The following is a 15315-nucleotide window of genomic DNA, read 5'->3' as shown; positions in this document are numbered from 1 at the left end:
CATTTCCCAGCTCACTAGTAGAGATCAAGCCCTGATGTTGGCTGGGGGTTGGGGGCTGGGTTTTCCACTGGCAAGAAGGTGGGGTGGGAGTAGGGAGGAAAAATGGAGACTTGAACTGATTCCAGCCTTGGATTCAGGTTGGGGAATCTCTGGAGAGCTGGCCAAGCCTCTGGGCCCTGCTTGCTCTTCAGGCCCTGAAGTTCCAGCCACTGCCATCTCCCACCTCTTTCCAGGAAAAGGCTGGTTGTCCTAACCCCGCTGTCCCCTGAGCCACATTCTGCCACCAAGCAGTTCCAGGAATGTTATGAGGCATGCAGGATTTGGGATGCCTGCTCAGTCCTCTTTCCCAGTGTGGGGGGCTGTTATGTGGCTGTGTGGTAAATGGCCTGAAGTGTTCCATGACGGAGATTCCCCCTGTATTCCAGGCCTCTCTGACCTCGAAAGAAAGTCAAGGTGATGTGGTGGAATGGAGCTGGGAGGCAGGCTGGCCTCTGGGATGTTGGGTCAGGACCGTAGGGCAGACTTTTGGGCACACCCATGGAGGAGCAGACACTGCTGCAGCCAACCAAGGGTCTAATTAGATCCTCACTTCCAGAGTGACCTGTCCCCTCTTGTGTCTGAAGCTCCAGGGTTGGGGAGGGTGGGGTCAGGGAGTGTAAGTGGAGGGAGTAGCTGCAGATAATTAGAAACATGCTCTACTGAGTGAGCAGGCGCCACCAGGACCACCCCACCCCTCACCCCCACCCCCCACCTCTTTTCCTTAGGTCCCCTGCCCCCTTCCCTTCTACCTGGACAATTCCAGCCAAACTGGGGGAGGCGCTGGTGGAGCCTGGGAGCAGCAACTCAGTGGGATTGGCTTCCTAGGCCCTTACACAGTCTCTAAAGTGCAAACAACATATTTTTGCCATGCTATAGTATTTAATTACACATAAAAACAGAGCCATTAAACTGAAATTAAACCCTTGTTGGAGTCACTTAATTCAGGGCATGACAAATTGCTTTCAGTGGAGGCGGCAGTGCAGTCCCCCAGGGAAAGATGGAGATTAGCGGCTTCCATGGCTGGCTGGGTCCCCTCCTTCTCTTGGTCCCCTTGCCAGCTCTAAATTCTGAAATTGGGGTCAGAACCCTTTTTCTGAAGACCACCCAAGCCAAGGGGAAGCCTCTAGGTTTGTTCAGGAGGATAGGAATAGAGGGTTGGGGCATCACAGAATCACTGTCCAACCCAGTTTTAGACAACCCAGTACATTTATTGATGGGGAAGTCAAGGCCCAGACACCAAGGTTGTCCAGAGCCAGGATTAAAACTGGCACTAAGCCATAACTAGAGAGGCTGCTTTTTTTCCTCAGGCTTGTGTCCTTTGACCTTGGGCCTGAAGACAGAGGTTGAGGTTGGGGCCGCATGGATAAGGGGTGGGAACCAAGGCAGACCCTGGATGGGGAGGGCAGACTTCTCCAGAACTAGATTCCCACCTGGTCAAATTCTGGAGACAGTGGGGAAGGGAAAATGGCCCTGGGGTTTGGGCTGTCGAGGCGGCCGTCACTTCTGGTGGGCGGCCTGGAGCTCAGACTCTGGAATCAGGCAGATCTGGCTGCTGACCAGCTGAGTGAGGTTGGGCAGGTAAGACCTTTTGCTCCCGTGAGGCTCCGTTTTCCCATCTGTCAAATGGGAATAGTAATTCCTATCTAGAGTTGTGGAGACCATTATATGGGCATGATGCATGAACAGGCTTGGGGCTGAGCTCACTAAGTTCTGTTAGACTTCCTTCTCTGGACTTCAGTTTCCTCATTTATAACAAGATCCAGCTGGGATCTGATGGCTTTTAGAAGCTTCGCTTGCTCTTTTTATGTTGGCAGCCCTTCCTCCTCCCTCTAGCCCGTTTCTTTCCTTCCCTTTCCTTCTTTCTTCTGTGGGTTGAATGTCTAACTAGGGACAGAAGTCTGGGTCTGTGGTCAGACGACTGGGTAGGAAAGGGAGGTCTGCACCCCCTAAGGTTTCCCTGCCCCACGTGGCCCTCCTGTGGCTGTGTGTGAGGCCCATCTGGAGGGTGAAAGGAGACCAAATGGGACAGGGGCCGCGCTCGGGGAGGGGCTTGGGGGTCCTGCAGCAAGGGCGGGCTGCTCGTTGTCTGTGGCCTCCCTCCCCATGTGTCCTCTATGATCTGGGAACCTGTTCTCCTGATTGAAACCAGATGGGTCTGCTGCGGCTGGAGGCCTAAGCTGTCTACTCACTCCGTGTCCTCCCCCAGGAGAGGAGGCGGGGGTAGACCAAGGGCAAGTGGTGGAGGTGTGTGTGGGGTCCCTCTTCACAGGGGCTGTGGGGGAGAGCCCTTCTTCCCTTCTCTGTCTCTCTTGTGGCCTGGAAACCTTTCTATTAGCCTACAGAGGGTGGCTGGCTGTGGACAGCCTCTCACTGAGGCATGGGTGGGCACTTTGCTACCTTACCTGATGCCATCCTCTAGGAGCAGTACCCGCTGCCCTCACCTCCCTACCCTGCCCCCCATTCTCAGAGCTCAGCTCAGCTGCAGATTGTCCAAGTGGGGGCTGACCATGCCTGACCCCTGGTCTCCTGGAGTAGCCTCAAAGTCATTTCCTTCGCCTCGGCTTCCTTGGTCTTGGCAGACAGAGAGGTTCCTGCACTGGGGCTTGAGTGGAAGGGCTGGGGCTAGGCTGGGGCCCAGGGTTCCCATCATATCAGGCCTGGCAGCCACCCGGCTGCAAATGGCTCCCCAGCACAAATGTTTTGCAGCTGTCCCTCGGTCGGCTTGCCCTGGAGAGCCTTGAGACAGAGGTGGGGAGTCCAGGAGACAGAGGGCACAAGTAGAGAGCCAGGGTGGGTGGGGGACAAGCCCAGAGGGCCGCCCAGCAGACCCAGGCTGCTGGGAGAGTGAGAGTGATGAGGAATCTCCAGGTTCTTGAAACAACCTCCTCAACTTGCAAGGGTTGGGATAGGGGCTTCCCGAGGCAGGATGACGGGGAGCAGGGGCTGCCTGGCAGGGCCAAAGCTCAGGGTCTCTGCTTCCCTCCTGGGTCCTGGTCTCTTGAGTAGAACCAGAAACTTCTAAGTTGGAGCAGTGGGGAGGGGAGCTCAGCCTCCACCCCACCCAGGGGAAATTAGACCAGACTGCCCAGGAAATAATTTCAATTTTCCAGCATCATGGAAGCCTAGTCGGACAATAGAGGATTTTTTCCCCCCAAAAAAATTTTTAAAAAAGCACAAAAAAACTCCAATTGCCTTTGGCTGAGCTGTTTTCCAACTTCATTTCTCAGCCACAGTTCAAAACTTCTCATTCAAAGTGACATGTGACTGCTCTGTGACCCTGGTCCGCTCGGCCGCCGGCCCTGTGAGGGGTCAGGCCAGGCCAGCACAGAACTCGAGCTCCCAGAATCTGTGACCACCCCCACTCCCAAAAGCCTTCCGAGGTCTGCTCTGGAGACAAGGCCCGCAGGACTGTCTCTGGGCAGCCCCAGCGCCTCACAATGAGGGAGGGGCTGCGGTGGAAACAGAAACCTGCCTCTAAAAGAGAGGAGAGTTTAGGGGCGGGTGATTCCTACAGCCCAGGCCCAGGCCCACAGGGGTTTATGTTACAATATAAACTGTGGCTTTAACAACTTTGAGACAGTTTCTTATTTTTAGGGTTGGGGCGGGGTGTGGAGGTTGTCTTAAGAATGCAAATGGGGCAGGGCACAGTGGCTCACGCCTGCAATCCCAGCACTTTGGGAGGCCGAGGTGGGTGGATCACGAAGTCAGGAGATCAAGACCATCCCGGCCAACATGGTGAAACCCCGTCTCTACTAAAAATACAAAAATTAGCTGGGTGTGGCTGTGCGTGCCTGTATTCCCAGCTACTCGGGAGGCTGAGGCAGGAGAATCGCTTGAACCTGGAAGGTGGAGGCTGCAGGGAGCCGACATCGTGCCACTGCACTCCAGCCTGGGTGACAGAGCGAGACTCCGTCCCAAAAAAAAAAAAAAAAAAAAAAAGACTGCAAATGGGCCTTGTAAACCCCTCCACGGGGATGTTCTTAGGGCTCTAATGAGTGGGGAAGGCCCCGCAGGCCAGGGAAGGGCCAGCCTCCAGTTGTACTGTCTGCAGTCAGCAGCCCTGGGACACTGGCAGAGGACAGGAGGGTCGGTGCAATCCTAAGTGGCAGGTGGGCAGGGAGGGGGTAAAAGGGGGACGAGCAGAGGCTGCCAGGAGGCAGATCTCAAGGTTCTGGGGTGGGAGGTAGGAGAGGGGGCAGACCACACAGGAGGCTTTGGGGAGAGCAGGGCAGGGTCACGGCTGGAGAGGAGAGAGCAGGGTGTGTGTGTGCGTGTGTGTGTGTGTGTGTGTGTGCGCGTGCATGTGTGCACGTGTTCGGGGGAAGGGAAGGGATGGCTCTATCTTGTGGCTGAGAAAGGTCATCCCCAAGAAGAGCAGGGTTGGGACCAGCATGTTCCTCTCTGGCAGGTTCATAATGAAGATGGGAAACCGAGGCCTCGATGGGCCTGAACTGGCTTGTCGGAAGGTGTAAATGAACTGGTGGTGGAAGCAGATTAGAACTCAGGGCAGTATTCTTTCCCCCAGTGTCTCCTGGTGGGATAAAAAGGGGAACCTAAATAGGAAGGGGCACTTCGGGCACCAGAGAGGTGAAGCTAGGCCAGGGGCTTTCATTTGGGAGGAAGGAAGGAAGGGGGTGCAGTTTCTGGGCAGAAGAGCCATGATCCTACATGAGGGGGACGGAAGTGTGTGAGGTCCTGCTGGGGACCACACACTTATGTGGTGGCCTTATGTACCTGAGCTCAGGGGCAGAGGAAGGCAGTGGAGAGGCATCTAGTTAGGACCCTGTGTAACACCCTCCAGAGGCCTCCTGTTGAATACCTTCCTTGGCCTGTAGAGCTCTCTCCGAGTTTCTCCAGCCCCTTTAGTGTGACGCTGCCAGCCTCAGGGCCTTTGCACGTGCTGTTCCCTCTGCCGAATCACTCTCACCCCTGCTCTTCACAAGGCTGGCTCCCCTACCTCCAGCCTTCAGCCAAATGTCACCTCCCGTGAGAGTCCTTCCCTGACCATCCTAGGTAAAGAATCTCCCTCAACCTTACTTTTCTACCATCTTGTTTATTTCCTGCATAATGTTTTTCACAATTGTTTCTTGGGTTCCCCTGTTTTGCTAAAACACATGCTGGTCTCATTTAATTACACTTGAATCTCCAGAGCCGGGTGCACAGTAGGAGCTCAACGAATGCTTATTGAATGAATAAATGAATAAAAAAGGAAACAGGAAGCAGTCCTGGGTGGCTGCAGGGCTGAAGGCTTCTTATAAGGGGACCAGGGTCCTCTGCTCAGTTCTGCCTTTCTCTTCACTCTTCCTACCCTAGCCCCGTGGGGTCCCTGAGGACAGCCCAGGTGGCAGAAGCCTTCCTGGGACAGGAGAGCTCAGTGCAACAAGAAAGCTGGCACTTGAGGCCAAGCAAGGTGGCTCATGCCTGTAATCCCAGCACTTTGGGAGGCCGAGGTGGGCGAATCACCTGAGGTCGGGAGTTCGAGACCAGCCTGACCAACATGGAGAAACCCTGTCTCTACTAAAAATACAAAATTAGCTGGGCGTGGTGGCGTATGCCTGTAATCTCAGCTACTCAGGAGGCTGAGGCAGGAGAATTGCTTGAACCTGGGAGGTGGAGGTTGCGGTGAGCCGAGATCGCGCCATTGCACTCCAGCCTGGGCAACAAGAGCAAAACTCTGTCTCAAAAAAAAAAAAAAAGAAAGCTGGCACTTGGATATCTTTCTTTTTTTTTGTTGTTGTTTTTGTTTTGAGACAGGGTTTTACTCTGTCGCCCAGGCTAGAGTGCAGTGGTGTGATTATGGCTCACTGCAGCCTCAACCTCTGGGATCAAGAGATCCTCCCACCTCTTGAATAGCTGGAACCGCAGGTGTACACCACCACGCCCAGCTAATTTCTGTATTTTTTTTTGTAGAGACAGGGCTTCGACATGTTGCCCAGGCTGGTCTCAAACTCCTGGGCTCAAGCCATCCTCCTGCCTCGGCATCCCAAAGTTTTGGGATAATAGGCATAAGCCACCCCAGCCAGCTAGCCGTCTTTCTATCTATGCCTCTGTCTTTCTGTGTGTTCCTTTGCCTCTGGTCCTGGTTCTCTTATTTGGTTCTTATCTTTCCATTTTCTGTGTCTTGCTGTCCTGTGCTCCTGTCCCTTTTCTCCCTCTCCATCTCCCTCTCCCACTACCTCTTTTTTTGTTTGCTTGTTTGTTTGAGATGGAGTCTCACTCTGTCACCCAGGCTGGAGTACAGTGGCGTGATCTCAGCTCACTGCATCCTCCTCCTCCCTTGTTCAAGTGATTCTCCTGCCTCAGCCTCCTGAGTAGCTGAGATTACAGGCGCACGCCACCACACCTGGTTAATTTTTGTATTTTTAGTAGAGACGGAGTTTCACCATGTTGCCCAGGCTGGTCTCGATTTCCTGACCTCAGGTGATCCACCCGCCTCAGCCTCCCGAAGAGCTGGGATTACAGGCATGAGCCACCACACCTGGCCTCCCCCTACCTCTTAAATCTGCCCCATCACTGGGTTTTCCTGCGTCCCGCTCCCTGACACTACTCCGTGGTCTGCCTGGAACCGAGGCACGCCCTCTCCTGCCACCACAAAAGACCCTCCGCAGTGCGAGATAGGCTCTGTCATAACGCCAAGGGGAGGGGAGGTGGATGGAGGAAGTGAGGGTGAGGCACCAGGGATCTCCCCACACACCTGCCCCCAAACACGTTGTCTGAGGGCTCAGGCGGCCCCCACCCTTCAGGCAGGGCAAAGTGGGTGGTTCTCTGTTCATCTTCCTCCTCTCCTCCACCATGCATTGGTTTCCATCTTGGCAACTTGGGAGAATGATTGGCTGCCCTGTCTGGGAGGATGGTCCTCATGAGGGTATCTCAGAGAGTCCTGCCCGGCTGATGGGAGGGGTGGGACAGGGCCCTGACTCAGAACTCAGGTTTTCATCCCTATCCTAAGCTGGATCCTCCTGGCCCTCCCCATTTCAGGAGAGGGTTCCATCATCATTCCTGTAGGCTGGAACCCTGGGAGTCCTTCTAGATGACCCCCTCCCCTACTTCTCACTCCTGTTCCATCTTGAAGTCCTGTGGATTTTAACTCTCAGTATCTCTCCGCTCTATCCCTGCTGTCCTGCCTCCATCCAGGTCCTAGACGTAGCCTCCACCATTGCTTCCCTTTCTTACTCCACAGCCATTCTCAGCTTATTAATCCCCAGGTTTTTTTTTTTTTTTTTTTTGACAGAGTCTCGCTCTGTTGCCTAGGCTGGAGTGCAGTGGTGTAGTCTTGGCTCACTGCAACCTCCACTTCCTGGGTTCAGGCAATTCTCCTGCCTCAGCCTCCCAAGTAGCTGGGATTACAGGCGTATGCCACCACACCCGGCTAATTTTTATATTTTTACTAGAGATGGGGTTTCACCATATTGGCCAGGCTGGTCTTGAACACCTGACCTCATGTGATCCACCCATCTTGGCCTCCCAAAGTGCTGAAATTACAGGCATGAGCCACCGCACCTGGCCCCCAATCAGTTCTTCCTACAATACCAGGAAATTGAGTCCTGTCAGCCTCTTGCTTCCCTGGCCTCTCAGGGAAGGGTCAAGACCAAAGCCCCCAACATGGGCTGGAGGTCCTGCTTGGCCTAGCCCCTGCTGACCTCACCAGGCCCCCTGCCCCTCACACCCCCTTGCTCTCTGGGGCCGCTAGCCAGACTGGCTGTATTGCACTCCCTTCCACCACAGGGTCTTTGCACATGCTGGTCCCTCTGCTTTCAATGCTCCCAATGCCCCCTCCTCCACACCCCCGACAATGGATTTTTCTTCAGCTCTCATCTCAGCCATCATCACCTCCTCAGGGAAGCCCTCCCTGACTTCCCTGAGCAGGTCAATTCTCCCGAGTATTCATTTCAGAGCACCTTGAGCATCTTCTCAATGGAAGAATATTTAGTTAGGCATTCACAGTGCAATTACTCTGTATCTTTGTCCCTCTTTTTCTTTTTCTTTATTTATTTTTTATTTTATTTATTTATTTTTTGAGATGGAGTCTTGCTCTGTCACCCAGGCTGGAGTGCAGTGGTGCAATCTTGGCTCATTGCAAGCTCCGCCTCCCGGGTTCACGCCATTCTCCTGCCTCAGCCTCCTGAGTAGCTGGGACTACAGGCGCCTTCCACCATGCCCAGCTATTTTTTTGTATTTTCAGTAGAGACGGGGTTTCACCGTGTTAGCCAGGATGGTCTCGATCTCCTGACCTCGTGATACACCCACCTTGGCCTCCCAAAGTGCTGGGATTACAGGTGTGAGCCACCGCGCCTGGCCTTCTTTTTATTTTTTTGAGAGGGAGCCTTGCTCTGTTGCCCAGGCTGGAGTGCAGTGGCGCAATCTTGGCTCACTGCAACCTCCACCTCCCGGGTTCAAGAGATTCTCCTGCCTCAGCCTCCTGAGTAGCTGGGATTACAGGCGCCCACCACCACACCTGGCTAATTTTTGTATTTTTAGTAGAGATGGGGTTTCACCATATTGGTCAGGCTGGTTTTGAACTCCTGACCTCATGATGTGCCCGCTTCGGCCTCCCAAAGTGCTGGGATTACAGGCATGAGACACCGTGCCCGGCTATCCTTCATTTTTATAAGCTCCATGAGGTCAGGAATCTCATTCATCAGTGTAGTTCCAGGCTACATGTTTAGAAAATAAAAAACACAGGCCATCCAGTTCTGTGTGAATTTCAGATAAAGAACAAATAATTTTTTAGCATAAGTGTGTCCCAACCCCATCTCTAAGGGCTAAGCACAGTGCCAGATAAACAGGAGGCCTGAGGCAGATACTGAATGATTACTGAATAAATGTAGCAAGGGGCTTTCTGCCTGTCTCTTCAATGCCTACTGCCCATAGATGCTTTTCTCCTGTGCTCTGTACCCTTGGCACCTAGTAGCCCTATTTCTTCATTTTTTTTTTTTTGAGATGGAGTCTCCGTCACTTTGTCACAAGCTGAAGCGCAGTGGTGTGACCTCAGCTCACTGCAACCTTCGCCTCCCGGGTTCAAGGGATTCTCCTGCCTCAGTCTCCCGAGTAGCTGGGATTACAGACATGTGCTACCATGCCTGGCTAATTTTTGTACTTTTTTGTAGAGATGGGGTTTCACCACGTTGGCCAGGCTGGTCTCGAACTCCTGACCTCAAATGATCCACCCGCCTCGGCCTTCCAAAGAGCTGGGATTATAAGTGTGAGCCACTGGTCCTGACTTATTTCTCCATTTTGTAAGAGGGAATGTGTCTCTGTAGATTGCCTCGATTTGGGTCTCCTGTCTTCTGGCCCTGTTCTCTCTCTGGGTTTCCTTCTTTTCGGATGGCCCTCCTCCTGGTCTGTTTCTCCATGCCCTCTTTCTTTTTTTTTCTGTTTCTCCATTTCTCTTTTTTTCCTGTCTTTTATTTTCTTGAAAAGGAGTTTCTCTCTGTTGTCCAGGCTGGAGGGCAGTGACGTAATCACCGCAACCTCTGCCTCCCTGGTTCAACAATTCTCCTGCCTCAGCCTCCCCAGTAGCTAGGATTACAGGTGTGCACCACCACGCCAGGCTAATTTTTGTATTTTTGTAGAGACGGGGTTTCACCATGTTGGCCAGGCTGGTCTCGAATTTCTGACCTCAGGTGATCCATCCCCCTCAGCCTCCCAACGTGCTGGGATTACAGGAGTGAGCCACCGTGCCTGGCCCTGACTTTTTATTTTTATCTCCCTCTCTCTTTGCTTGTCTTCCCTCCCTTCTCCCCATCCCATCTACTCACAAGTAGCTGGGGGTAGAGTGGCTTCCCGGGGGTCTCTGTCTTTCCCAGCCAGGATCCTTGGGTCTCATTATGGGGCGTCCACGAAGGAGACTTGCTCTGGCAGGAGTGGGTTTCAAGCACTGCAGGAGGAGGTAAATTTGCTTGGAGCATTTGGTTTGGATCCTTGGTCCTGATGGAAGATTCTGGGTGGGGGATTACAGGGGAGATGTGCTGGCTCCTAGGCAGAAAGAGAGAGGCATGACTTTTTCAATTTCCTGAGTAGCCTGGGGCTAGGGATCAGGGTGGGAGGGGGAACCTAACCCCCAATGGAAGAAGAGGCATTTGGCAGAGACACCAGGAGGGACAGACAACCCTGCCCTGGTGTGCCTGAAGGCAGGGTATTGGATTTGATGACCTTGGGCTCAATAAACTCCAAATGTCTGCTTTCATCTCCATCACCATCGTCATCATTATCATCAGCAGCCATGGGACCAGATTGCCTGGGTTCAGATCCCACTCTGCCACTTATGGTTGAACCTTGGGAAATTTACCTAATTTTTGAATCCACAGTTTCATGTCCATCAAATGAGGATAAATAATAGTACTTAGGTAGTGTTGTTGTCAAGATTAAATGAGCTAACATATGGCAAAGCTTCTAACAGATACTACAGACCTACCATGTGCCAGGCACTGTTCTAGACGCTGGGGATTCAGTGGTGAACTAGATGAGTCTCTTTCTTCATGGAGCCCTCATTCCCGTGGCCCAGCACTCAGCACACATTGAGTGCTCAGTGAGAGAGCTGCAGATATGCTGCCCTTCCCATAAGGAGCAATTATACAGCACCCCAGAGACTCTGAAGTGCATTCATGACTGGTGCATTTATAAGGCTTCCCACAACCTTCATTCTGTGAGGTGGGTATTACAGTTGAGGAAACTGAGGCTCAATGCCCAGAGAAGTGACTTGCCCCAAACTGTGCAGCTAACCAGTGGCAGAAGGGACCTGCCACCAGATCTGCCTGACCACCCAGGTTTCCATTTCTTTTTTTTTTTTTTCTTTTTTAAGACAGAGTCTCACTCTGTTGCCCAGGCTGGAGTGCAGTGGCATGATCTTGGCTTACTGCAGCCTCTGCCTTCTGGGTTCAAGCAATTCTCCTGCCTCAGCCTCCTGAATAGCTGAGGCATGCACCACTGCCCCTGGATAATTTTTATATTTTTGGTAGAGATGGGGTTTTTCCTTGTTTCCCAGGCTGGTCTCGAACTCCTGACTTCAAGTGATCTGCCCGCCTCAGCCTCCCAAAGTGCTGGGATTACAGGCATGAGCCACCACACCTGGCCGGCTTCCAGTTCCTGATGCAGAAGAAGCAAGTGTGTGTGTGTGTGTGTGTGTGTGTGTGTGTGTGTGTGTGTGTGTGTATGCGTGTGTGTGTGTGTGCATGCATAGATGGGAGTGGAGTGAACTAAGGATATGTCCTTGTCAGTGTTCACAGGGTGTCAAGTCTGAATTCTTGGAGGAGAGAACATTGCTTCCTGGGGCACATGTAGGCCCCTCCCCCAGCTCCTGGCCAACCCTGTCTGCCTGGCTCTGCATAGTTCACTGGGAGTGCAGCGCATATTTGTTGAATGCGTGAATGAATGAGTGTGTGTTGCTTGCCCTCCTACCCCCCTCCTCATTCTTCCTCTCTGGTTCCCTCCTTCCTGGCTTGTCTCCCTGACCCCCAGGCCTGCTCCAGCCAAGCTCTACTTGCCTTTCTTGGCTAGTCCAGATGGGGAGAGGAGAACACTGAAAAGCCTTCCAGGAAACAGTTACAAAAGAAGCCCCTGGCTGGCCCTGGGAGCCTGGGAAATCGAGGGTCTCCTTTCCTGGGGCTGAGGGCTCCAGCCTGGCCAGGACTGCAGCTTGGTGGGGATGGGGAACATGACTGGGCAGGACTCTGCCTGGATGGGTGCTGTGGATTGAGCTGTGTCCCGTCAAATTCGCATGCTGAAGCTCTCACTCCCAATGTGACTATATTTGGAGATAAGGCTTTTCTGAGGTAATTAAGGTTCAGTGAGGCCACAAGGGTGAGATTCTAACCAGATAGGATGGTGGCTTTATTTTATTGTATTTTATTTATTTATTTTTTTGAGACGGAGTCTCTCTCTGTTGCCTAGGCTGGAGTGCATGATCCACCCGCCTCAGCCTCCCAAAGTGCTGGGATTACAGGCATGAGCCACCGCGCCCGGCAGGATGGTGGCTTTATAAGAAAGGGAAGAGAGGGAGAGAGATCTCTTTCTCCATGCACACACACTGAGGAAAGACCATGTGAGCACACAGGGAGAAGGCAGCCATCTGCAAACCAGGAAGAGAGTCCTTATCCAAACCTGGCCATCATGGCACCCTGATCCTGGACTTCCAGCCCCCAGAACTGTGGGAAAATAAATTTCTGTTGTGTAAGCTGCCCAGTCTATGGTATTTTGTTATGGCAGCCCGAGAAGATGAATAATACAAGGGGGAATGCAGGCCCCTGGTCCTGCTCTGTCTCACATAGTCCTCCCAAGCTCAGAGGGAACCAGGGACCCAGGCCTGGATCGAGCAGGCTCCTGCACCAGCCTGTCTCAGGGTGAGAGCTCCTCTTCTTAGGCTCTCATCCCTTCCCTGGTCTGAACTCCAGGTTCTCATCCCAGCACCCTTCTCCCCAGCCTGGGCCTCAGATGCCATCTCCTGCCTCCACTGCCATATTTCTAAAGCAGAAATCTGGTCAATTACTCCTCAGCTGAAATGTCTCCCTGATGCAGGGCAGGTGAGCCCCAAATTGGGGCTTAGCCTGGGAGGGTTCTTGGCTTCATTCAGGGAATAATTCAAGGGCAAGCGGTGGTAGAAGAAAGCAGCCTTCTAGAGGTGGCGGTGTCACAGCCCTGTGACTGCTCCTGCAGAGTAGGGCTACCCCAGTGTGCTGAGAGCTGCAGCTCAGTAGCTTCCACACTCATATTTGCGCCCACTTTTAAACACATGCAAATTAAGGGGCAGATTATGCAGAGATTTGTAGAAAAAGGGTGATAACTTCTGGGTCATTAGGTTGTTGCTGCCATGGAAAGGGGTGGTAATTTCTGGGTGTTGCCACGGCAATGGTAAACTGACATGTCACACTGGTGGGTGTGTCTTATGGAAAGCTCCTCCCACCCCATCCCTGTTTTAGCTAGTCCTCAGTTTGGACCTGTGTCCAAGCCCTGCCTCTGGAGTGCAGTCCCGCTTCCTATCTCATCCTCATTACCTATGGGATAAAGCCCAAGCAGGGTGCCATGTATGACCATGCACTGCATAGCCCACAAAATCATACACAGCAGGCCTGAGTCCCATCTCCTTCATTCAGCAAGTATTCAATCTCCAGACATTCTCAGCTGGCACCCAAGGGTCCTGAGGGTCCTGTTGCTGTCTTTTTCTTCTGCTTTCTCTCTCACCTACTCCCTTAGGTACCATGTACTTGAGCCACACCAAACTTGGTACATCTTTTCATACCTGTGTGCTTCACACACGAATGTCTCCATCTGCTTTCTGTGAATGCTGGGGCAATAGGATGGGCATGGACTTGAAATCCTGTTTCTCTGCCATTTACAGTTAGGTGAATGTGGGCAAGTTAACCCTCTGAGCCCCAGTTTTCTAATCTGTAAAATGGGATTAGGCATATATAATGTGCCTCAGATTGTATGTAGCACATGAGAGCCCCTCCCCACTCCTAAAAGTTGGTTTCTAACTCTCTTTGCATGCCGAACTCCTATTCATCCTTGAAGACCCAACTCAAATGTTACCTTCTTGGTAACATTGCCCTCCTTCTCTTCAAGTGGGTAAAGTTTATCTTTCTCAGTTTCTACTCTTTCCACCAGCCCTTCATAGCACTTATAAAGCTCTGTTAGAAACACTGTCATATTTTTCTGTTTTCCTGGTTCACATGAATAAAGCACACAGCCAGAAAACATTTGTTGCATGAATTAAGGCATCGGCCCCTGGGTTGAAAGCCTTTAACCCTACCCCTGCCCTGGGTCTAAGACCTTGCCCTGGGTCTAAGCCCTGGCACAAGAGTGCAGGATCAGAGGCCAGAGATAAAACAGAGCAGTGAGCAGCCTCAGCCCTTGGTGGGGCACGGGCATGGGGCAGTGGCTGGTCAGATGGTCGGGGTAAGGACACTTCAGCCTCCTGGAGAGGTCTCTGTAGCCTGAGAGGAGGCAGGGTTTAGAGGGTGTGGGAACCTGAGTTTTTGTTTGTTTGTTTGTTTGTTTGTTTTAGAGATAGCATGTTGCTCTGTCAACCAGGCTGGAGTGCAGTGGCACGATCACAGCTCACTGCAACTTCCGCCTCCCAGTTTCAAGGGATTCTCATGCCTCAGTCTCCCGAGTACCTGGGACTACAGGTGCGCTACCTTGCCCGGCTAATTTTTGTATTTTTTGTAGAGATGGGGTTTCACCATATTGGCCAGGCGGGTCTCAAACTGGAACCTGAGTTTTGAGAAATGATTGGCAGTGCGAGAGGCTCCCCAGTTCCCTTCTGCTGCATGTCCAGCCACCTGGGACAAAGGGGCGAGGAAATTCAACTGGAAAAGAGCAAGAAGGAGGAAAGGTTTCTCTGCAAAGGGGTGATCGAGTAGAGAAGGCATAATGAGGAGAGATGGTGAGAAAGAAGAGAGGGGAAGTGGGACAAGAGAGGGAGGGAGGGTGGGTGGTATGCGTGTGTACGGAGATCAAGAAAGGGATGGAGAGGGATGAAAAGACTGGGGAGAGAGACACTGGAGCGAGGGCTGCGGCAGGGGTTAAGACCCAGGGCTATAAGGCCTGGAGCCTCCTGGAGAGAACACTCCTCTGGTGTCCTTGGGTGGATAAGATGGCTCCTCCCCTCCTGGTTCCTGGCTCAGTGGTTATCCTGCCTCCCCTCTGCTGTCCAGCCCTCCCACCCCTGCCGGGCTGGCTGCTTTGCCCTCAGCAGTCTTAAGTCAAGTTCTCCACTAAAGCTTCTTAGGGGAAACATGAGCTGTGGCAAATGCAGCAGAAATGATCGCCTTCCACGAACTCTGTTCCATGCTGGGCCAAGCGGGGCCACAGCAGGAGACTGAGAGGAGACTGAGAGGAGTCTCCATCTGGAACTGCACTGGGGCGGTGGAAAGGGAGGCAGGGGCTAACCGGCGGTGGTTCAAGGCCCCTGCCACTGGGTCACACAGCTCAGCCCAGAGAGAAGGAGGGGCTCTCCCATTCCCAAAACTCTTCAGGAGAACAGAAGTGCCATAGCCTCTCTTGCATCGCTTGCTGAGGCCTTCTCAGGGCATGCCAGCCTTGGCTCCCTAGTTGCAGCGAAGTCTGGAGCAGGTCTGGGAGGGAGGCATTCCTCTGGGACTGGCTTAGGGGAGGACTACCACTGGAAGGAGCTGGGGGTAGAACTCCCCAGGCCCAGGGTGGGATCAAGAGGCCATGGTCCAGTTCTTTTTCTTTTCTTTTTTTTTTTTTTTTGAGACAGGGTCTCACTCTGTCACTCAGGCTGGAGTACAGTGGCACAACCACAGCTCACTGCAGCCT

The sequence above is a fragment of the Gorilla gorilla genome, chromosome 4 (genome assembly GCF_029281585.2).
Source record: "Gorilla gorilla gorilla isolate KB3781 chromosome 4, NHGRI_mGorGor1-v2.1_pri, whole genome shotgun sequence".
NCBI lineage: Eukaryota > Metazoa > Chordata > Mammalia > Primates > Hominidae > Gorilla > Gorilla gorilla.
Note: the sequence above shows the minus strand (reverse complement) of the source record.